Below are 24,832 nucleotides of genomic sequence, written 5' to 3'. Positions count from 1 at the left end.
TAAATAGCCTGGGGGACCCTGGGCGTGACAGTTGAGAGCTGACCACTAGTGTAATAATGTCTTCTGTGTGTCATTTAGTAGATAACGCTAGGCCCCTAGCCAGATCACTACAATTACCAGAGCCCTCTACGGTGAGTGGCCATGCCGGTAGGTACGACATAACAGGCACTTAGTTCCCCACAGATCTTGCCCACTTCGATCTCTGACTCCCGCCAGAAATTGCCCCTCCTTCAATGCCAATAGAAAATCTCCCACTTCCGACTTTCCCCATATGGCATGCACGTATTAATTATGTGTACGCTCCATTATATGACTTGCAATTTACTTTTTGTTGAAAATCTTTTTATTAGGTTTTTATGACAAAGCAATATAACCGATCCATTACACAATGAATCACGAAACAAGCCAAAGACAATAACAGGCCTGCGGGCCGCTGTTAATCGTCGTTGGCCGCAGTCATTTAAAGCATGTACAAACACCAAAACATAAGAGTATATAGTAAAGACACACCCTTTCCCCTCTCCAACCCTAACATCCTATAAACAAAAAAAGAAAACAACAACAAAAGTGAAAGCACAAAGATCGGGGAAGGAGAAGAGGGATGCAGTTTCTTTCTAACATTCTAAACATGAGTCTGTGTGATAAGTCAGCAGTGGCTGAACTTCACGTTGATTAGATTTGTACCGAAGGCGCTTTCCTCCCAAGCACATGTGAGAATTCGTTCTTTAGCCTATCAAGTCGTTTGGTCGTCTGACACATTAGGCTGTTTTTCAGACTCCGGTTGAGCTTATTTTATTAGATGAATGAATTCCATAGCCCGCCTAAACAAGTTGCTGGAAGAGCTGGCGTACCTATGGATGTTTCAGCAGGAGGTTGGTAATGAATAAGGGTGCCAATCTAGGGATGTTGCCATCCTTCCTTAAAATAATTTTTTTGTTATTTGTTGTTTTAAGAAACTGCAAAAGCCCGGGCATGATCCAAAAAAAGCAATTTTAACAGATTTGTATTCTACTGTAACTTGAGTTTTTCTGTCCTTGTTTATTTTGCAAGCGTTGATCGGGTGCGTTTTGTATGGGGGGTTTTCGGTTTCGTCTCTTTCTCCGAAATTTCCAGGCAAAGCTGTAGCTGCTCATTTGGACAGCCCGTGAACATTCCAAATCGGGCTTGTTAAAAGTTACTTGTGTTTTTTTTTTTTACGTGTGTTCCGAGTGGTTGTGATTACTTACAGACGTATGGCAATATTTGACTCTATGTACATATATGAGGGAAGTTTCAACACAGAAGAAGGAACGCTATTTGCACACTGACCTGCTTTGGATTGTTCTAGTAAGTTTGAGCTCGGGGCGGAGCTTTGCCAGTCAGATTGGGGGAGGTGAGCGATAGCTACAGATTTCCCAACTATCACGGTGGTATGTCTTGTTACAATACATGATGTGGGAAGCAGGACACGAGGGTTGCTTACGGGGCAGTGGAAAGAGAGAGGAGGGCGGATTATTGAGGGTACTTAAAACATTATTATTCAAAGTAGCCAACATTATCCCTACGTCCTCGTCAGTCAAGTACTCGTGAGGTGCACCCACCTCGAGGTAAGTAGCCGGAACATTTTTTAAGCTCTTCAAAACAGATCGAGAGAGATAGGGTACTAGGTGTGTTTCTGCGAGAGAGTGTACTGTGAATGTGCGCGCGTGCATGTGAAAATCCCGGGTGAAATTTGGCCGTCAACTCCCCATAACTGATTGAAAGCATCTGTACCCAGTGCTTTAAATGGGAAAAAATAAGTGCAGGTACTCATTAAAGTGAGCTAGAGGTGTAGTGAGGGGGCGGGGCTGAAGGCAAGACATGATGATACTTCATGACTTCTATATTAGTTGCAATACAAAAGGGGATGATAGACGGAGCGTTTGAGCAAATCAAACACTCACCCCCAGTCAACTAATCTGGGTTTAATCCATCACCATTCTTTAGCCCACTCAGCCACCCCATTTCAGACATGGCTTTATGCAAATCAGTCTGACCCTGTGCCTCATGGGAACAGTCTAGCCCGAACTGCCAAGCCATGTCTTCCATGGACCGGAAACAAGCATCCTGGGACCGGTTTCGGATTCATAATCCTCATCAGCCAGGCTATCTTGAATCCAGTGGCCAAGTGAGCAAGGGACTCACGTCTGAGCATACCCTGCCAACTTAGGGCGAACAAAGTGATACAAAAGGGGATGATGGACAGAGCGTTTGAGCAAATCAAACACTCACCCCCAGTCAACTGATCTGGGTTTAATCCATCACCATTCTTTAGCCCACTCAGCCACCCCATTTCAGACCTGGCTATATGCAAATCAGTCTGACCCTATGCCTCATGGGACAGTCCAGCCCGAACTGCCAAGCCATGTCTTCCATGGACCGGAAGCAAGCACCCTGGGACCGGTTTCGGATTCATATTCCTCATCAGCCAGGCTATCTTGAATCCAGTGGCCAAGTGAGCAAGGGACTCACTTCTGAGCATACCCTCCCACACTTAGGGCGAACAAAGCGATACAAAAGGGGATTATGGACGGAGCGTTTGAGCAAATCAAACACTCACCCCCAGTCAACTGATCTGGGTTTAATCCATCACCATTCTTTAGCCCACTCAGCCACCCCATTTCAGACACCTTTGGTTTTTCTTTGTTCGCCCTAAGTTGGCAGGGTATGCTCAGACGTGAGTCCCTTGCTCACTTTGCCACTGGAGTCAAGCAAGCCTGGCTGAAGACGGCTGTAATGCCAGAAACCGGTCCTGGGAAGCTTGATTCCGGTCCAGGGAAGACATGGCTTGGCAGTTCGGGCTGGACTGTTCCCATGAGGCACAGGGTCAGACTGATTTGCATATGGCCATGTCTGAACTGGGGTGGCGGAGTGAGCTAAAGAACGGTGATGGATTAAACCCAGATCAGTTGACTGGGGGTGAGTGTTTGTATTGTCAACGCTCCGTCCATCACCACCTTTTGGTTTTTCTTTGTTCGCCCTAAGTTGGCAGGGTATGCTCAGACGTGAGTCCCTTGCTCACTTTGCCACTGGAGTCAAGCAAGCCCGGCTGAAGACGGCTGTAATGCCAGAAACCAGTCCTGGGAAGGTTGATTCCGGTCCAGGGAAGACATGGCTTAGCAGTTCGGGCTGAACTGTTCCCATGAGGCACAGGGTCAGACTGATTTGCATATGGCCATGTCTGAACTGGGGTGGCGGAGTGAGCTAAAGAACGGTGATGGATTAAACCCAGATCAGTTGACTGGGGGTGAGTGTTTGTATTGTCAACGCTCCGTCCATCACCACCTTTGGTTTTTCTTTGTTCGCCCTAAGTTGGCAGGGTATGCTCAGACGTGAGTCACTTGCTCACTTTGCTACTGGAGTCAAGCAAGCCCGGCTGAAGATGGCTGTAATGCCAGAAACCGGTCCTGGAAGCTTGATTCCGGTCCAGGGAAGACATGGCTTTTCAGTTCGGGCTGGACTGTTCCCATGAGGCACAGGGTCAGACTGATTTGCATATGGCCATGTTTGAACTGGGGTGGCGGAGTGAGCTAAAGAACGGTGATGGATTAAACCCAGATCAGTTGACTGGGGGTGAGTGTTTGTATTGTCAACGCTCCATCCATCACCACCTTTGGTTTTTCTTTCTATATTAGTTGCAGCACACACCAAAACACGAGAAATGTGTTTATATAAACAAAGCAAGTTAACTCATTACACAACATGAAATAGAAATGCTATAATATGTTAACATTTCCTTTTTTTGCAATAGATGCACCTTCTTAATGCCATACTGTTAATTACTGTTGTTAGGCACAAAACCATATATTTTTCAGCACATGAGTAGGAAGAACCTGAATATCCCCCCCCACGTCGCACCAAAGCTCTTATGGCACCAAGCAAATGAAGCAAATCATCATGACCCTCCTCAGAAGATATCTCTTGTCTCTTCCATAGATCTATCCATTCATCCTTTTATCCTACCATTTACCTGCTGATGTCCATCATTTAACCTTTACATTCTGTCGTCTATTCTGTCTTTCATCCATCATTCAGTTTTTCACCATTCCGTCTGTCCACCCTTCATATACAAACTTAGCCATCCATCCAAGTCACAAACTTATCCATTCATCCTTTCACTCATCCATCTCTTTATCCACTCTTTCACTCGGTCATCAATCCTCTCGCTCATCTGTCCATCAACCCTTTCACTCCTTTATTCCATCCGCCCTTTCATTCCATCACCCTTTCACTCAATCCCTCCTTTCACTCATCCATCCTCCCTCCCTTTCATTCATCCTCCCTTTCATTCATCCATCCAATCTTTCACTCATCCACCCATCATCCATCCTTTTATCCAATCATCCACCCAGCAATCTATGCTTTTACTCATCCATCCATGTATACATCCACCCTTGCTCACTCATCCATCCATCCACACACTCGCCCACTGAAAATACCCCCACTTCAACCCAAAGCTCTTATGGCACAATGTAAATGAAGCAAATCATCATGACCCTTCCCAGAAAATAGCTCTTGTCTCTTCCATAGATCTATCCATTCATTCTTTCATCCTACCATTTACCTGCTGATGTCCGCCATTTAACCTTTACATTGTGTCGTCTGTTCAGTCTTTCATCCATCATTCAGTTTTCACCATTTCACCAGTCTACCCTTCATATCCATACCTAGCCATCCATCCATCCATCTCCAAACCTATCCATTCATCCTTTCACTCATCCATCTCTTTATCCAGCATTTTGCTCATTTATTAATCCTTTCGCTCATCTATCCTTCAACCCTTTCATTCCTTTATTCCATCCACCCTTTCATTCCATCAGTCTTTCACTCAATCCTTCCTTTCACTCATCCATCATCCACCCTTTCATCCATCCTCCCTCCCTTTCGTTCATCCATCCAATCTTTCACTTATCCATCTATCATCCGCCCTTTTATCCACTCATCCACCCCCTTTCACCCAGCCATCCATACTTTCACTCATCCATCCATCCACCCTTGTTCATCCATCCATAACATTTACACTAGCAATACAACATTCATTGCCTCATTATCCATGAAAGTTGTGACTCGTTGTATCATGCTCTTTTTGACCACTCCCTCGGAAACCTCTGTCATCTGACACTTCTTTGGATAGTGTGATTGTGACTGACAGCACAGGGCCTGAATGGACCCTGCTCTATCAAGCACAGAATGAAGTTGAGCACCCTGACATTATTCAAATGAGCCCTGCTGAATAGCTCACCTGGGGCTCAGATCGCGACTGTAGAAGCGGCGCCTTGGCTGTTAGTGACACGTTCCACTCCGGCTCACAAGCATAGGCAATGAGCCTTACTTTTCGTGTGTACCGGTACTCTCCACGGCAGTAGAGAAGTGCCGGTACTCCGTGTGATAAATCGGAGAAGTGCCGGTACTCTGTACCGGTGAGTACCGGCCCATTTAAAGCACTGCCTGTATCCAACTATTTGCCTCAGAATACATTTTTTATGGGTGTGTAATACCCCAAACACTCCCCGTCCTGACAGGTCCATCAACACTCTCCAGCCCCAGGGACTCTGGCAGTGCCAGCGGCGTCAATTGGATGTGTGAGCAAATATGTCTTAAAAGGGTGCCAAATGTCTTGAGGGCGTGAAGTGGGGGGGTAGGAGATCTGGTGTGTGAATGTTTGTTTCTGCCAAAATAACAGGTCTCTGACCCATTCCTTAAATTTGGGTGCCCTGCCTGACCCCATCTACAGGCTATTCTTTTTGTGTCTATTTGTGTCCTATAGCATCCAAGAGGATGCTATAGGACACAAATTTCCGGTGCGCTACAGCCATATTCTCCATGTAGCCCAACAAGGCCAGCAGAGGGGAGAACGGGAGCGGCAATGAAGTCATCTGCTCTAGTGCTGCAAGCACCTGACTCCAATAGGCATATACAATCCCAGGCAAGGTGTAGGAAATCTCCCCCGCCATACTATTTATTAATTATTTATTTATTCTGAAGTTTTATATAGCGCTGGCCAGACCCGAGGGTATCAGAGCACTTTATAACCGTTGTATTGCACAAGATCAAAAATACTGTTGTCTCATAGAACATGGACGGAGAGTTTCAGTGGGTTATGTAACCAAAGGGCAATTGAAGGCTTGGAAAGCCAACGACGAATACCATGGTCTAGGGCCGCACTCCCCTTCCAGGGAGTAATGTCATCATCGCTTCTGCGGCTCCTGTCTCTTTGCTAGAGAACGCTCTAGGAAAACATTTTTGAGCTGTCCTTTGAATTTTACAAAGGAGGGGATAGTTCTGATGTGGGGGGAATAGAGTTCCAGATTTTGGGTGTGTTACCCGCGAAGGACTGGGCCGCGTTTTTGTTTGTTTGCATGCTTTCAGCGGGATGAGTAGTAGAGTGTTCGAGCTCTTGTGGGTCCTAGTCTGACCGGCTTTTTTGAGTTTGGAGGCCAGGTATTCAGGTTTGCCTGTGTGAAGGGCTTTGTGCATGAGGCAGGCTGTTCTGAAACTGGCACGCAATTCAACTGGGAGCCATTTTAGTTCTCAGAATGCGGGTGAGATATGGTTAAATTTCTTCACTTCTGTGACTATTCTGGCTGCTGCCTTTAGAGTTGTTTTGAGGGGAGCAAGGTGTGCTTTTGATGTGCCTGAGAGGGCGGCAATCCCATAGTCTAATCTAGATAACACCATGCTTTGGTGGCTTGTTTGAGGTCATTGGCTGTGATGAAAGGCTTTATTTTGTTCAGTAGCTTCAGATTAAAGGAAGGTGCTCTTGGCGGAGTTCTTAATGTGTTTGTTCAGTTTTGGGTCCAGAGTGATACCTAGTGATTTTACAGAGTCCGCCAGGGTGAGGTCCTCCTTGAGCGCATCGATCGCTTTTAGCCATTCTGCAATTTGGGGGTTCTCTTCTTTCTTAGAGATGAGGAGTATTTCAGTCTTGTCTTGATTCAGTTTTAGGTGGTTACTTGACAGCCAGTGTTGGACTTATTTCAGCATGTCATTGAGTCTCTGAATGTCCTCAATGGAGGTGGTTTCCTGATAGAGCTGTGTGCGTCGTCAGCATACAGATGGAAGGGGATGTTGGCTTTTCTGAGTAGGGTTGTAAGTGGTTCCATGTAAATGTAGAAAAGTTTTGGGGAGAGCACTGAACCTTGGGGGACTCCCCTGCTGACAGGGTGTAGATCGGACGGAAATTTTTTGATTTTTATTCTTTGGGTGCGGTTGTGAAGGAAGGAGGAGAACCAGTGTAAGACCACCTGATCTAGAGCTGCCCTTTCTTGAAGCACCTTAATGAGGAGTTTGTGATCAACCGTGTGGAAAGCTGCCGATAGGTCTAGGTGAATGAGATGGCAGCATTTGTGGACTTGCCCAACTTTGAAGCAGTCTGGGACGACTCCGGATCTCAGGGAGCTGTTTATGATCTTGCACCAAAGCGGGGCAAGGGAGAGTTTAAGCTTTTTGGTCAGTTGTGGAGGAAGAGGATCTAGAGCGTGAGAGAAGGAATTGGATGTGGAGATCAGTTTGACGATCTCGGCTTCCTGTATAGGGATGAAAGATTTCCAGGATTTTGTAAGGGGCTTGGATGTGTTGCCCTTTGTCCCAGGCGGGATGCTCTTGATGAGGTGAGGAGTGATGTTAATGTCCAGCGAGAGCTCAATCTTATTGGTCTTGTCCTCAAAGAAGTTTGCAAAGTTGTCACAGAGCTCTTTGGAAGCCTGCACTGAGGATGTAGCGGACTTGGAGGTTTGTTGTCTAATGTTGTTAAAGAGCTCCTTTGGCCTGTTCTTTGTGTTGTCCAACGTGGTGAAGATAAATCAGTTTTTTTCGTTCTGGATGTGTTTTTTTATATTTCCTGCGGGCTGCTTTGAGTTGCTCGCGGAGGATGTTGGAAGGGTTGCTTCTCCAGAGTCTCTCTGTGGCTTAGTTGTCTCCGTTCGGAGATGATATCCATGTTAAACCATGATCTCAATGGAATGCTCCTGTTTTTTTTTTAAACTTCAGGGGGGCTATTTGATCAAGCATGGACGTTATATTTGAGATGTAGTGCGAGGCGAGTTCAGTTGAGGAGAGGTGGTCAGTGGCGCTGGGGAGGAGCGAGCATATCTTTTCCTCTAGGTCGGGTAGGGGAATCTGCGTTAGATTTCTAGACCGTTTAGGGGGGTCTTGCGGGGGGGGCTGGAATAGAGCCTTTTGATTGATGTGGAATAGGCTGTTGTGGTGGTCTGATCAATCCACGGGGAGGACGTGATCGATCGTAACTGCATCACGTTGAGCGATAATGGCATCTAAGGTTGCTCCTTTATTGTGCGTTTCTTCAGAATTGGGTCAGATTGTTGTCCTTTCTTACGGAAATCACGCTCAAGGCTCACTCCTCTTCTATTCTTGACATGCTCTCTTCCCCCCGGTTACTCTATCCTCAGAAAAGATAGGCTTAACAAAATTGGAGGTGGCCTAGCCATAATTTATAAAGATGAACTCCCACTCTCCTTTGTTAAGCACCCTGATCAAGCCTCTTTTGAGTACATGATAGTTGTACTTAAAGCCCAGGGGTCCCCTGATATTCGACTGCATAACATTTACCATCCTCCTTGTGAACCGCTGACCTTTGTGGATGAATTGTCTTACTTACTTTCCCAAGCCTTGATTTCCAACTCCAAAAACATCTTCCTTGGAGACTTCAATATTCACTGGAAGAATAAGACTGATCCCTCGGTCGTTATCCTCAATGATCTACTTGAAGTTACTGACATGAATCAATTCTGCCATTCCCCAACACATAACAAAGGAGCCACTCTTGACACCATCATCACTAGCAAAGATTTGGCCTCCCTTTCACACATTGTCCCCATTGATTGGTCGGACCATCACCTTATTCTCTTCACGATCAACAACGTAACCCCTCCTCTTCCCCCCCCAAAATCGCCAACCTCATGAAAATATCCAGAAACCTTCACCTTATCCCTCCGGGTGAACTGGAGACTAAACTTAAAGCGAAACTTCAACTTCCTCCTCCCTCACAAAAAGCTAATGATCTTACTGAACACTACAACAAATCCATCATCGAGGTCCTTGACCAAATTGCCCCTGCCAAATCAAAATCTCAAAGAAACATCCCCTAAAAATCCTGGTTTAATGCTGATCTCAACATCGAGAGACGTGCGCTTAGGTTAACAGAACGCTCTTGGAGACAACATCCCTCCCTCCCAAACCTTGCCCTCCTCAGATCGTCTCGGGGTAATTACAAAAAACATATCCACCACGAAAAGGCCTCCTTCTTCCGTGCCCAACTCGACCGAGCTAAGAATAGACCTAGGGAACTATTCAGCATTATCAAAAATCAAACCGCGTCGGCTTCCCCCAAATTGATTGCCACTACCAAAAGATGTGAAGAAATTGCTAATTTCTTTTCTGATAAAATTTCCAAGATTGATCTTTCCTTTGCGGTTACTCCACCACCACAGGGCTCCTCTCCCCTACATACCCCCTCCCAAGTCACCCTGTTCACCTGCGCCCCCTCCAGACTCTGTTCTTCTCCCGCTCTCCGCCACCCCCCTGGAGCATCTCCTAACCTGCCCTCAGCCCAAAAATAATGCATCTTGGCTTCACTTCTGCCCAGTTACTGAACGAGAATTCCTCAACATCATCTCTAAACTTAAACCCTCCTCTCATACCTTTGACCCGCTCCCCGCCAACCTCGTCCGAGATTTAAAGTATATAATCTCACCTTATTGGACTTCCATCATTAACACCTCCTTGGCCTCCGGCTGTGACCCTGTTTCCCTCCAACTTGGCCAAATCTCTCCGATCTTTAAAAATGCTTCTGCCGACCCTAACAACCTTTACAATTTGCGCCCAATTTTCAACCTGCCTCTTTCCAAGGCCCTCGAAAAATGCGTCCTATGACAACTGGACAAACATATCGACTCATTCAATCTTTTTGATACATTACAATCGGGCTTCCGAAAGGGCTGTAGTACAGAAACCGCGATGCTCCACATTGTTGACGATATCCGTCACTTCCTCGATAAGGGGGGTGTGGCGTCCCTTCTCATCCTCCTTGACCTCTCAGCTGCTTTCGATACTGTCAGCCACGCTACCTTACTCAACACTCTCAAAGATCGATTTGGCTTCAATGGTCCTGTACTCAAATGGTTTTTCTCCTTCTTTCAGCACAGAACCCAGCAAATTAAAATAAGCAACTGCCTCTCTAAACCTATGCCTGTCTCCCTGGGTGTTCCTCAGGGGTCTATTCTCTCTTCTGCCCTATTTAACCTCTTCATGGAGCCCCTCACCCTCATTCTAAAGAATGCTGGCATCAATTACCACCTCTATGTTGATGATACCCAACTTTACTATCAAATCTCATGCTGACATACTGCACCTAAATCATACCCTGTATAAGATCCAACAATGGTTCCATCACAGTCACCTGAAACTGAATCCTAAAAAAAACTGAAGTCATTCTCTGCGCCCCCAAAAACAACCAACTCCCCATTCTACACTGGCTCTCCGACCTCAAAGCTCTCAACTGCTCCTTGGCCTCCTCAAGCTCAGTTAAATCTCTTGGAATTAGCATTGCCCAAAATATCAGTCTTTCTCCCCACATAAAAAACGCAGCTAAAGGCGCCCTCTTTTCCCTACATCACCTCAAGAAAATCAAACCCTTCATTCCTGTGGATGCTTTAAATCTGTTATCCAATCATTAGTGCTCTCCAGACTAGACTATGGTAACGCCTTGCTCGTCGGAACACCCAAAGTACACCTAGCACCTATCAAATCTGCCCTTTACCTTGCGGCCAGGCTTATTTCCAATTGCAAGAGGTCCAATCACATCTCCCCCCATCCTCAACGATCTCCAATGGCTTCCCTTCGATGGCAGATCCAGCTACAAGACCGCGTGCTTTACTTATAAAGCAGCCTTACATCTTCAAACCCCACTGTATCTCTCACAAAGACTTCACAAAGCAGGCTGCGCTAGAGAATTGAGGAGTACCAACACTCTTTTACTGGTTCCTCCTTTGGTTACCAAGAAATCTACCCAATTACGCTCTTTCTCCGGTAATGCGCCTACAATCTGGAACTCTCTCCCCAAAGATCTACTTTGCAACCCCTCATACTTCAGCTTCAAAAAAGATCTCAAGCGACACCTTCTCCTTAAATACTGGGGTCCTTAATGCTGTTACCTTACAGTTTTCTCACATCCTGCCCATTATTATGTTGTTTCTCACCACCTTTTGCCTGACTGCCACCCCCTCCTCTCTTCTTCACACATATCTCCATCCTCCTTTGTCCAGCCCTCATATTTTGGCTTCATACTCCTTCATGCCACCTCCTCCTTCTTTCCCCCCCTGACTCCACCCCTTCCCCATACCTCTCCCCACTCCCCCCAGCAAACCACACTGGCTCTGATATCCAATGCACTAAATGTTACGTTTTATTTCCTTGTCTTTTTATTTATTTTTCTGTACATTTTGCTCCTATATTTAGCTTTTCCATGTTTTTGTATTAATGTAATACTGCATAGTGAGTTAACTCATATCCCCTGTAAAGCGCTCTGATACCCTTGGGTCTAGCCAGCGCTATATAAAACCATTTAAATAAATATATGAATAAAGGGTTAGAATTAGCAAATTGTTAACCTCATTCCAACGTAGGTTGAGGTCACCAAAAATTAGGTTGTTTGAGTCACCGAGCGAGCAGTGAGCAATCAGGTTTGACAAGTGTTCCCTGAATGCAGAGGTGTTGCCTGGTGGATGGTATAGAAGATGGCAGAGTATTGCTCTGTTTGTCTTGATGTCGGTGGGAAGACATTCAATGGTGCTGTAATTGAAGGGGTCCATTTCTACAATGGCAATGTTGTTCTTATGTATGATTGCTATGCCTCCACCTCTTTGGTCTTTTCTGTGCTTGTTGATGATAGTGAAGCCTGTGGGCACCAACATATCTAGGCTTGGTGCGGAGAACTGATTTAGCCAAGTCACGGTGGTGAACGCCATGTATATGTCATGGGAGAGGATGGTTTCTGCTAATTCTGTTGCATGTTTGGAGGCTGATCTACAGTTTGAGCATGCAGTTGGTAGTGGACTCCTCTTTGGTGATTTTCTTTACGAGGGGGTCCCTGGGTATGGTAGTGAGGAGGGCTGGGGGTCTTGGTGAGTTCAGGGCACAGTGAAAACTGCCAAAACCGGCGATCACTTGGATCTTGGATTTAGGGGAGGCTTTGGGGGAGAGTCGTAGGTTGAGGACATGGCTGCTTTGGTTCTTCTGGGTCTCCGTGGTTGGTTCTTAGTGTCGGTTTCTCCTTGGGTTCAGGGTCGCAGGGGGGGTTGGGATCTCACCTTGTGTGGCAGGTTGTCAGGTCTTAGATGGGTGGAGCTGTTCAGAATGGGAGTCAGGGGAGGAGTTAGCCTAGTCTTTCGGGCCATGTCAAGGATGGTTAAGATTTCGCTCAGGCCCAGGGTTATCAGTTCTAGCTGACTTTCTAGAAGGGCGAGACGATGCTCCATGTTTACCTGGGGTGGGGGGGGGGAGGGGGGTATGGGCAGCTTGGGCAGGGAAATCTCGGAAGAAGGTTGGCATGACTGTGTTGTGAGGCCGATTGGAGGTAACCCTGTCCGTGTTTGGAACCGTAGGTAAGGGGAGCGGTGGGTCATGACGCGGTTTCGCTGTCCTATTGTCCACGGCAGGAGTGAGGTAGTTGGAGGTCTGAGATTGCAGGTGAGGGTCATTCCTAGCTTGAAGGTTGGGGTGAGGAGGGAGAGGGTGACCAATCGCAGGGAAGTTGGAGCTCCTGAATCGTGGGGGTAGAGGTGCGGGTGGTGACTAGTGTAGGACGGGTGGTTGTTCTGGAATATGACATGGGAATGGTTGATCGTCTCTTCTGGCAAGGTGGGCTAGCTGGGGGTACGAAGTAGGGCAGGGAGGGTAGGGGCGTGTGCAAGGGGGCGATTTGCAGCGAGGGGAAGAGGGAGTCGAAGGCCTCTAGATTCTCATTGTTGGATTGAATCAGGACTGTGCCGTTCGTGTAGATGGTCACCAAAGTGTCACCACTCCGTGATGAACGGTTAGTGAATGAGGTTGTCCGTTTCCAGCTATTACACCGATCGCAATTGTCACTATCGCGCAATTTGTATCTACGCATTTTGGCCTGGTGTAGTAAAGGCGGTGTAAAAAATTTATAATGGATGATGCGTAGTCGGCAGCTGGATGAGCTTTGTTCTGTCTGACTGCAGCAGTATGTCCATTGCTTATCATTGATGTGATATGTCCCACCTCGGCAATCCATTTGACTCTAGCAATGCAATGGGTTGGGTCTAGTTCGGCATATAGGCTGTGATATAGTGTGGAAGCTAAATGCGGCTCAGCGTCAGTGCTCACTATCCTACGTAGTGGGGCGACTTCTGGAGGCTCCAGAGGGTATGCAGGCATGTGCTCTTTAATGCCCTATTACACGCGAACATACATAAAAATGTCCATGGGGGAGGGCGTCTGCTTGGAAAATAGTTGTTATAATGTGCGAAATTTACCATTGAGGTAGAGATTCCCCCCCACCCCCCAGCAAGCAAGACCTTATTTAGTTTTACTTTTTTTGAAGATGCCCTCCTCTAAGACAAGCATCTTACGGTGACAGACCAGGGGGAATGACTGTGAGTACAGCATGGGGGCCTGCAAACTTTTGGCAATACCTTGCATGCCTTCACCGTACCGACGATCGGCGACGGGTCGGTTTCTCGTGGCGTGGTGGTGGTCATAATAGCACCCTCGAGCGGAACGGGATCAGATAGCCAGTGCTCTGTTGCCACCTGTGGCATATGCCGGGGGGGATGAAACTAATAATGGGCGTTATGAGCCTGCGCGCAGAGACCGTATAGCTCAAAGTTGGGGATATCAAACCCTCCCTGGGAATAGGGTCTAGTGAGTGTGTCCCATTGCAGCCGGGGCTGTTTGCCTCCCCAGGTCAGCCGGATCATCTCCAAACGGAGTGCCGAGAAGTAGTGTCTCCCAGGGTCATACAGAATATTTAAGAAAAGATAGAGTAACTTGGGGAGGACAACCATTTTTATGAGGGAAGTCCGTCCCGCAAGGGAAAGAGGGAGTGCGACCCACCTCATGACATTGCTTTTAATGCTCTCCAATGTCCGACCATAATTGAGTCGCATCAGCTCCTCCCGGTCTGTCGTGATATATATCCTAAGTATTTCACCTTATCGGTGCACCACTCTATTGGGAAATCAGGGGCGAATGCCGTCACCGACGGAGTTATGGGGAAGATCTGAGATTTTGCCTCGTTGAAATGGATTCCAGAGAGCCCTCCAAAGCGAACAAACTCTCAGAGCAATGGATTAAGATTGAGATGTGAGTCTCTGATACATAGAGTGATATCATCTGCATAGAGGGAGATGAGTATTGGGCGGAGAAAGCAACAGAGTGCCTTATCCTAATGATATTGTCTAATTTTGGCCGCAAGCGGTTCAACCGCCAGCAGAAAAATTAGGGGAGAGAGTGGGCATCCCTGCAAGGTGTCCCCGGTGATGGGAAGGGGGGGAGAGGAATGCCCATTCATTAAAACTCTTGCTACCGGACCAGTGTATAAGAGGCGTACCCATGCCAGGAACCCCTTAGGCAACCCCATATTCTGAAGGATGATAACCCCATATTCTGAAGGATAATAAATAGATAATCCCATTCAATGGAGTCGAAGGCCATCGTGGCGTTCAAGAAGACTGCCAGCAAGGCCAACTGGGGATCTACCGATTGTAAAATCGAGAAGAGGGTTCGCAAATTGTGCGATGTTGCCCGGCCAGGTATAAACCCAGCCTGATCCGTAAGAACTAATTTCTCCATTAGCAAGCTAAGTGTATTAGCTAATATTTTTGCGAGAATTTTCGCATCTGTATTAATCCGGGAAAGAGGGCAGTAGGAGTCGCAAACGTTCGCAGGCTTACCATGTTTCCAGAGTAATGAAATAAGGGCTTCCCTCAATAAATAAGGAAGAGTCTCTAGTTCCTGTGCTTCCTCATAGACCTGTTTAAGAATGGGAAGTAAATGATCGAGGTATGTTTTGTAAAAATTAATAGGGAGGCCATCGGAGCCCAGGGCTTTCCCTGACTTCATCTGCATAATTGCAGCGTGTGTATCTTCATTTTTGAGAGGTGCGGCTAGGAACTCCCTCTGCACGTTTCCCAGCCATCCCAGACTGATGTCTCTTGAGTATATTGAAAGAGGGCGCGCTTTTACTGGTACTATATAAGTCAACATAAAAGTCAGTGAAAACTTACAGGATATCAAGACTGTCTCTATGGCGCTCGCCATTGTTATCCTGAATTTCAAGGATGTAGTTAGAGAACCTGGGCAAACGAACTTCCTGCGCTAAGGCTCTACATGGACGTTCGCCCTCCCCGTATTTGCGTGCTAAGAAGTACTTTCCCCGAAATCGAGCCTCCTGCTTGGCAGTGCTTTTGTAGTCGGATAGCTTATCTCTAAACGCTGCTTGCTGAGGCCCGGGGTTATCTTTCCACAGATCCCTTTCCAATTGTTTCAGTTCTCCCTCAAGTGTACGTAAAGTGCGATGGAGGTATCTCAAGACCCCGAAGCTTTTGGCAATACATGACCCTCTTATCGTAACTTTAAAGGCCTCCCAAACCGTGCCCACATGTGTGACAGAGTTTGTTTCTTTGGAAAAATTTGGTGATTTCTGTTCCCAGCTCAGCCTTAAAGGCGGCCTCCAGCAATTCCTTGGTCATTAGTCTGCAGCATCTAGAGGTACCGATCAAAATGGGCGGTGCAACAATCATGTGAACTGGGGCATGATCGGAGTACGTCCTAGCTAGGTGCTCAACTTTGTTAATCCACGAGACAACCCCTCATAGACTATCCAGTATTCTAACCAGGCCCAGGATGAGTGCGCCGCTGTGTAATGGGTGCCAATCCCTCCCGTCTGGGTGTAGGTGCTGCGACGCGTCCGTAATCCCAAGAGCAGAGAAGATGTCCACCTCTTAGTTTAGTGGGAAGGTAGAGGGTTAGATCTGTCTAGGGTGGGAATAAATGCTGTATTTAAATCACCACCCCAGATGATGTGAGTGGAGCCCACTTGAAGTATATGTCCCCAGAGAACTGTGCAATAATCCGGGTCATCAACATTCGGCCCGTAACAGCACACTAGTGTGACGGATTGTGTTCCTAGTGTGCCCCTAAGCATGCAGCTCCAACCCAGTGAATCATCGTATGTACCACCCAGTATGAAAGGAATATTCTTCTGTATAAGAATTACTGTGCCTCTGGAGTACTTGAAGTATGAAGAGAATAAGCGTTCTGTAGCCCATATACTGGCGAAAGTAGAGGTACAATTTGGATCGAGGTGAGTCTCCTGCAGCATGGCAATGTGAATTTGGTGCCTATCAAGATATGCAAGTATTTGCCTGCATTTGCGAGGGTCCCTTAGTCCCATAACATTCCATGTGAGGAGGTTTATCTGTAGTGCCTCAGTGTGCGGAAGAATAGTCAAATATTATGAAAATGTTACGATGCGATCTGGAGGAAAGTGTATGAGTGTAACTCGTAATATGTGATCTCATATCTACCTGCTGTACAAAGATAATACTGAAAGCATGAACAATCGAGTCCCAACCCAGCCCCTCCCACAACAGCACCCCAATTGTGCCGGCATTATGAGGCCCACCCAAAACCAAACCAAACTCTGTCATTACAAAGTAAAACAATTATGCCAAAAGGGCTAGGGGAACGCCGGGGGGTGGGGGGGAAACGCTAGTGGGCAGCGAGGGCCTCCCACGCAGCCCCCCCCCCCAACGGAGTGGGGAAAGGGGGGAAGTTACTTGGCATAGTCCAGACTATTAACATAAAGAATGAAATAGAATGTGCCCACCACCCAAGTCACCTATACATTTTATTCACTAGACACTTATCGGTCTCCGAGTAGTGGTCAAACCAAGCCAGACGTTTGCAAGGCAGGGGTGTCCTGCTACTCGATAAACACAAGTCCCATCATCTCGGCTCCCTCTTGACAGATGACGGCCCGTGCGAAAAGTAGCCCAAATGGATCGCGCCTAAATTAAGAGTCCGAACCACAGAGATCATTTCATTACGATCTCGAGACGAATCCTGTGATTCTCGCTGTGGGAAACCCTTCCTGGTAGTCCTGAGGAAATCATCAACTTGCTGCCTGTGGGTGAAGAAGTGCTGCTTGCCCTAGTATGTAACTCGCAGGCGAGCAGAGTACAGCAGAGCGTTTTCTATTTGCGCCTTCCGGAGTTTTTGCTTGGCCGGTAAGAACTTAAGTCTCGCCTCCTGGACAGTGGCCGTAAAGTCTGGGTAGATTGTGAATTCATTACCGTTATAATCTAGAGTCTTTTTGTCCCTGGCTAATTTCAAAACAACATCGCAGTCGAGATAGTTAAGGAGGCGTGCAACAATTGGGCGAGGGTTGCTGCCAGGGGAAGGCCTGGGGCCTAGGGCCTAAAGAGCGGTGTGCACGCTCCCTGATCAGTTGGTTGGAAAAGGTCTCAGCCCTTTAGGTCTCGCACAGCAGACATTCAATGAAGTCTTCCATGTGCCCAGTGTTTGTGCTCTCGGGATCCCAATGACACAGATGTTGTTGAGCCTGCTGCGCGCCTCCAAATCCTCATTTTTAGCCGCAATTACTTTGAGGAGTTTGTTCATTTGCATTACTTGTTGCTTTACTTGGGTAGTGGCGTCTTCTTTATCTGAGATCTGCTTCTCCGCCTCTTTGAGCTGCTCATCATGTTTGTCAACTTTCAGGGCAATAAAATCCATGTGAGTATTCATGGAGTCCATTTTACTGGAGATGTCTGCGAGACTGTGTTGCATGGCAAGTAGGAGACATTTTACTTTGCACACTTGGGGAGCTGCTTGCGCCTGCTCATCCACAGGTTGTTCTGGATCCTCTGAGCTGGAGCGTGTGGTGGCCTTTTTGGTATTGAAAGGAAGTTTGGACTGACGCCCTTCCATTTTCCCCATGATAATGAGGTTGTGCTGCGCCGGAGATAAGGCTCTAGGGGGAGGTAGATGGAAGTACTGGTGCGCCTGTCAACAGATGAATGGACACTATTGGGGGCACTTCCGTCGCCACTGGACCAACTGGTGGCAAATTGTAGGGGCAGCTTTGACGAAACTCCAGGTGCAAACGTCCCACTGCGATCGTATCACAGCGAAAGTTGCTAGTTCCTCATAGACAGGACCCCAAGGAGTGGAAGCGGCAGGCCAGTTTCGATAGCAGTGGGGAATGTGCCTTTTTAAAGCCAAGTGGCAGATATGTCCAGGCAGCTGTGTGGTGCAGGAGGGCTGCAGTAGTAGGAGAGTCAGTCTCAGGGTGCTTACAGTGAGCCGCTTTGATGTCCGGACGGGCAGATGCACCTGATATGGCGAGGCACAGGAGTTCGCAGTCCCAGCTCTACTGGCCGTTCCTACAAGCAGCAGTGGCTGACGCGCATGCCCAGCAGAAGGTAAGGGCCAATGGGAGTGCTGGCCTGTCCTGCAGCCTAGAGGTGCTGGCCTCACACTATGGCGGCCTGCGCGTTAGAGAAGGTATCAGGACCGCGCTGGAGACAGCAGTGCAATGGCACGTGCAGGTTGCTGAGTCCGCCACAAGCGCGGTGCCGTCAGGGGGAGGAGGTTGGAGAAGCTGTGTTTAGGCGACTCCACAGTTTCGGCCAGGCGACTCCGGCATGCGGGTTTCAAAGCAGTGCGAGTTTGATGGGGCCCACACGCCACGTGGGATTCCCGGTGCTCGACTACCTGTTCCGACTGGAGGTGACTTCAGTCAGGAAGTTTGTTCGGTCTGCGCCCAGCTCGCCTAACAGCGTTTCACAGCGGCAGATGAGGCAGATATTGGAACCGGAGTGAGGCGGCCGATGCGGGCTCTGAAGGAGGACACTTTCAGCAAGATCGATGCGTGAAAATAGCAGGATAAACTGTAAATCTTGCTACCAAGCAGCAAGAGCCTCACAGGCGTGCGGCCATCTTGGTTGTGCGTCACCTAGCTCCCCCCCATGTATTAGGGTAACCTTGCAGTAGACACATGCCCTTTCTGCGGTAAGGAGTAGAGCCGCGCCTGAGTGTGGGATGGCTACAATCAAGATTTGACCAGCACAGAGTTCTCCACAAGCTCCCAATACAGAGTGCAAACATGGTGGCAGTCCTGCCGCTACCAGGTTAAGGACAAATTATGTGCAACTGGCTTTTTCTGATCTCGAAATTTTGCAACACTTCAGAGTGCGCCTGCCTCTTTCATTACAGTACAGCTGTACAGCATAAATGGTGTGCTATAGTCTTGAGAGTCACAGTGCAGGTGCAGCAATGCCTGCTTTACCTGCACGCGAGCGCTTTCCTTCTTCGAGTGCAAGGGTTTTGTAGTGTCTTTATTTACACAATATTGGAATGACAGCGAATCCACTGCTGACCGTATCCAACCATCCCCAAGAGACTGTCACCGGATTGGGTAACTTAGAGATGCCTTCTGTTCAGTTAGATGATGGCCAACAGAACTTTTGTGGCCTAGGTATCACACATGAGGGAGAAAAAAAGGGCGATTTCTCTGTAGAAACCTTATGTCCTCTGTTAGCCAATTCTGTTAACAACCACAAGGAGTCACTCGCCACTGGTTCAGAGGGATCGACTCAATTCATCATTCATTGATTAGGAGAGGATGTGGCTTAAAGGCTAGAGGGCCGACTTTGAAGCTAGGAAACCCGGTTCGAGTGGTGGGAGGCTCAAACATCCTGTGATTCTGGGCAAATCACTCAATCTCCCCGTTCATAAAAAAAAATTTAATGTGTGTGTCTGTAATGCAACTAGTGCTCATGTAAAGCACTCTGATACATTCGGGTCGAGTATGCTACATAAAACTGCAAGCAAAAAAAAATTTTGTACTACACAATTTGAGTTTTCGGGGAAGACCGAGCTGTACAAATCATTCTTTACTGGTTGGGAAAAGTCTCCAACATGTTAGGTGATGTCTGTTAAATGAAAAAGCAAAGAGGAATGGATTTTCTTCAGGAATGGCGATGGAAAAGAAGGTAGAACAAAGATCCTCCATCTTGAACCACAGGGCTGACATGTAAGAAAGGATGGTGGCAGGGTTGGAAACTAGGGGGAACTTGAGGAGAAACACGTTGTTAATAGCACTAAGGTCTTGCACATTTAGTTTCATTCCCAAAGCAAATCTCTTCTAAGAGCTTTGTAGGGGATGCGGGGCTTAGCAGGAAAGCATCAGTGATGGGACCTAAGATCACAGGAACAAGAACTGAAATGTGACGAGGAACTTCCTGATTGCACCAGTATCATTGAGGCATAAAGTAGGCTTCTTATTAATGGCGCTCTTCATGTAGGGGTCATTGTGATCAGCAGGGATTAGGGTGTTCATGGCCCGTCTCTGGCTATTTTATTAATCTGGAGAAACTAAGAATGTCCAAAATATCCTCCTCCTTTGTGGGTGCTGATGGTGGAGCAGCATCCACTTCCCCACTTCTGGGTGAAGCTGGAGGCACACAATTGGCCCCTTCAGCCAGTGTGGGGAAACTAAGGATGTCCAAAATATCTTCCTCCATTGTGGGTGCTGCCACCTCTTTTGGTTTATCTACTGAAATAAATTAGGAGAAAGCAGGGCAGTGGGTACACAAGCACCACCTGTCCTGCAAGTGGCTAATTTGATATTAGAGTTTCTCTGTGGTCTGCTTTATTCTGTGGACTTGAGATTCGTGCTTATGTTTGTTCACTTCCTCAAACCAATTAAAACATGCTGGCCATTGCGCTGCTTGTATTGAATTGTTGGGGTCCTTTAGGTTTTTCCTTTAAATTATTCAATCTTTCTCAGACAGAGGGACCATTCTACGACAAATAGTTTCCCATCCTTGCTAGTGAGTCCCACACACTGTTTCAAAACACTGTATGAGCTTCTTTCATACTGGTGATACATAGCATGGGCAGGTGTCTCTTTAGTTGGGACACTTCCTTGCTTTAAGGTTTAACCCCCATTTCATATTTGTCCCTAGGAACACAAAAGTGGTGTGGCAGCTTTGAGCTGCAGCTCATCCTGTACAAGGAGGAAGGGCAAGGGGAAGAGAAACAAGGTGGGAGGATGTCCCTCCCCTACTGTCATTTCACTGATCTTGGAGAGGGAGGGAGGAGGGAAGGAATCCCTCACTTTCACCCGTTGACCACCGTGCTTTCAAGTTTTCTTCGGTAGTGCTCAGAAGAGCTAGCAGAGTCGCCGTGGCTGGATGAATGGCTGGATGAATGAGACTCATCTGCACTAACGCTAACCCACATGGGATCTAACTTGAGGCCCCGACACTCCTGCCTATCCTCCTTGTCTGCACCTTTCTAGAGCCCACTCACTCCATACCGTGGACAACACACCCATCTTTTCTCCTGGGACTTCTCCCTTTCCTTCCTCCCTACCCAGTCTTCTGGTCGTCCTCTATAATCCTCAAAAGCTGCACATATAGCAAACACAACAACAGAACAATAGTCATGCCCAGACTTCGTTTTAGGTTTCTTATAGCTGTTGCTATGGTCTTTAAGCTAATAATGTCTGGCCAAAATCCGCAGAAAAGGTACTAAGCCGCGTTCCTGTCTCGTATACCAATAAGTGTATTACCCACTATCTTCCTCAGACTCCTCTCCCGTATCTTGCTCTCGTTCTGGATTCTCCCAGACCATCAGGGCTTCCTTCCAAAGATCTGGTATGGGCCGCCTCTGTATGCTCTTTGATTCCTCCCAACTCAGTGGTCTACACCAGCCGAGTGAGTTAGTGAGTGGGAACTCTGCTCCGGCCCCGTTAATGACCTCTCGGCCCCATTTGGCTTTGTGTGGCCCAGAAGAGGACTTTCATTCTAGGGCTATCCTACGCTTGGCCAGTCCCAAGGCCAGATCAGTGAACCGGTTTCCCACTGTCTTCATTCAGTCATGTGAAAAGTCCCAATAAGCAGGTCTCTATTGTGTGGGCTAGTTCCCTCCCCAGTGCATCTTTGATCTTGGCTAAGATCCCCTCCAAATATATATGGATGATGCCGCAGCTCCAAGTCATGTGTATAAAGCCCCCGCCCAATTGTTTATATCTCGGGAAACTTCTCACATCTCCACCATACATAACATTAAGTTGGTGAGGTGTCATACATACCATGTGTATGACGTTAAACTGTGTGTTTGAGCCTGGTGTTCCTTGATATATTCTTGGGGGACCGGAGAACCTTATACCATTCTGCATCTGTCAGTTCTCTATCTACCGCCATCTCCCCCGGAAGTCCCCCAGCTGGGCAATAGATACAGCGGCCAAGGCTTCATGATGCCACTTCACCTGGTGCCTTGCGGTGCCCAAAGTGATCAGAGCGTGCATTACCGGGTGAGTCTCCGGCTCATCTCTACCCTTGGCCTACAATTGTCCGAAGGTGTGGACCTCATATTGTAAGAACTGGCCTGGGGGCAGACCACAGCTATCCATCAGATCCACGAATTGGACTAGGGAACCATCTTGGTAACAGTCCCCTACGGTATCCAGCCCAAGCTCCATCCATGTTGCCAGCTGCTCAGCTATAAACCTTGTCACCGGAACCCCGTGGGGAAGCCCGACTAAGGGCAGCATAGTAGTATACCATGCCCCTGTCTGCACATGCAGAATTTCCTCGTTGCAGGGCCGTGAGTTGTAACGTCGACCTATAAGGTGTGCCAACCGTAGACCTCAGCAATTTGGCTATCAATTCGTCTGGATTGCCATTTGATTCCATCAACCAGGTTCCCTCCGCGTTCACTCCCTCCACTCACTGCACTAACCATTTCAGTTGGGCATCCAGCATATACAGCTCTAAACCTGGTACTCCCAGGCCACCCTAAGTCATAAAAGACCCAGATATGTTAAATATAAAATCACACTTTAAGCCTGCTCCAAGTCTGGAGCGTGTTTATAAACAGCAAAGAAAGTAGTAATCACAAAATCAACCAACATAGTCACCTTCACTGAGTGGGTGAGCACATAATGCTAAATTGTTTAAATGTCTTTATTAGTTGTACAAATTTCAATGTATTACAGCAGACTGAGATTGCATAAATGTCTGTTTTACGATCGCCACTTGACACTAATGCTGAACCTTTGTACCGCAAATCACGTATCTAGTGCCGAAAACAAATGGAGCAGAGCTCTTGTAAGAATAACATAATGTTTTGTCAACAAACACTCGACCAGAATATACACAACGTTGCTTGTAATAACATGTTAGAGCTTAAGGGGGAGAACAATGGGATGGGGGGGTAAGGGTTGGGGGAATCTCTTCTCACTGAATTGTTATATTAAGTGCAGATGATGTTGCTTCTACTGTGTATGTCATATGTCACGCCGCCCTTCCTGTCGCCAACCTTTCGTTTACTTATGTCCCAGTGTTAGTGTCTGTTATCCTGGAAACCTACAGGGGTTAACGCATGTGTGCTATCCATTCTCCACTTCTGGATTGGAGGGCTGGGGGAGGGCTTCAATTCACTGCTGGGTTCCCTCTGTGCATTCTTGTGTCCTGTTTTTCGCTTGGGATAACCCCTGTGTCTCCAATTGCACCTGCCACGTGCCTCGGAGGTCTGTGAGTACTGTGCCCCAGGCTACAGCTTGGGGTGTCTTACGTATGCCAATGGCATCTTCTCACCGGAGCGCCTCACTCTCAGCCTGCTCCCAGCATATCATGGAGTGGTACCATGCCTTCACTGACGGACGGTCAGGGGGCTTCCAGCAGTTAGTGATTAGGCGCTTCGCCACTTTAAGTCCCAGGTCTATAATTCAAGTTGTCACCTTATGTTTATGCTGCTGGTACAGCCCCATGTGAAACACCTCCCAATTCCATTCCAGTGTGCGGTCTGTGCAGTGAGCCAAGTGTGTTGTGATTATCTCCTAGTAGGTAGCAAGTTTGGTGCATGCCCACAACATATGTATGAGGTATCCTCCCACCAGTTCGCAGGGAGGGCACCGCGCATCGACTTGGTTGAATATTCTATTAATTGTGGCCAGTGTCATGTAAGCTTGTTGTGTTATGTAATATTGTATGTGCCTAAACCAGGCATTCCTCAGTATGTAGGTGGGGCTTTCTAGTATCGTCGCCCATTCCCGGTCCGTGCTTTGCCTCTGTAGATCTGCATCCCAGTGTTCTTTCAGTTTTGGAGCATTTATTGCAAACATGTCTACAAATTACATTAGTTTTATACATTTTCTTCACATAGGCAAAGGAAAGAGTCACGTGATCGAGAGTGAAACTTTAACACAGGTGATCCAGCGGCGTACCATCAGCGTACCATCAACAGAAGTTACTCCACTACTATATACTCACCTTGGCCCATAAACATACAAACACAATTGAGTAAACTGCTGGAGTCAAAGTTAATAATTTTCTCTACAGTTTTCAAGATTAGTTATTCAAATATTCCTAACTAACCTTTCACTGATCAAAAAGTTCTTTCCTCTGGTCGATGGACCATTAGTTGAACTAGTTGATGGTGAAATGACATAAGCTAACTCATTCTTTATTCAATGTAAATAACCACAGACTCTGGAAAGTTTTAAATAATTATCTAAATTAAATGCATGTGAACCATCTCAAATCCACAGTGCAGTCACCATCATTCTTAGGAGAGAAAATTCAATTAAATGATCAAACAGATATACCACAGACTTACTCAGTGAACGATGTCTAAGGAAAAGAAGAGGATAGAGAGAAAAGAACATCTACAAATAACGAGAATTTATAGTTACCAAGAATGGTGTGAAGACCAACCCCTGGCCAAAGGGCTGGTAAGGGTCCCCCGGGATAGATCAGGC

The 24,832-nt window shown here is 47.2% G+C and overlaps 1 protein-coding gene across 1 annotated transcript in view; it reads left to right on the top strand.

Moving 5' to 3' along the window:
- The first annotated feature begins 794 nt into the window (after window positions 1–794).
- Window positions 795–24,832, top strand: part of LOC144820784 (uncharacterized) — a 42,776-nt gene continuing 18,738 nt past the window's right edge. The window contains exon 1 of the mRNA XM_078677959.1: window positions 795–872. The gene's annotated coding sequence lies outside the window, so the exon portion shown is untranslated. The remainder of the gene's footprint in view (window positions 873–24,832) is intronic.

The sequence above is a fragment of the Lissotriton helveticus genome, chromosome 1_1, assembly GCF_964261635.1.
Source record: "Lissotriton helveticus chromosome 1_1, aLisHel1.1, whole genome shotgun sequence".
NCBI classification, from domain to species: Eukaryota; Metazoa; Chordata; class Amphibia; order Caudata; family Salamandridae; genus Lissotriton; species Lissotriton helveticus.
The sequence above is the reverse complement of the archived record's forward strand: the minus strand, read 5'-3'. Positions and strand labels throughout refer to the sequence as shown.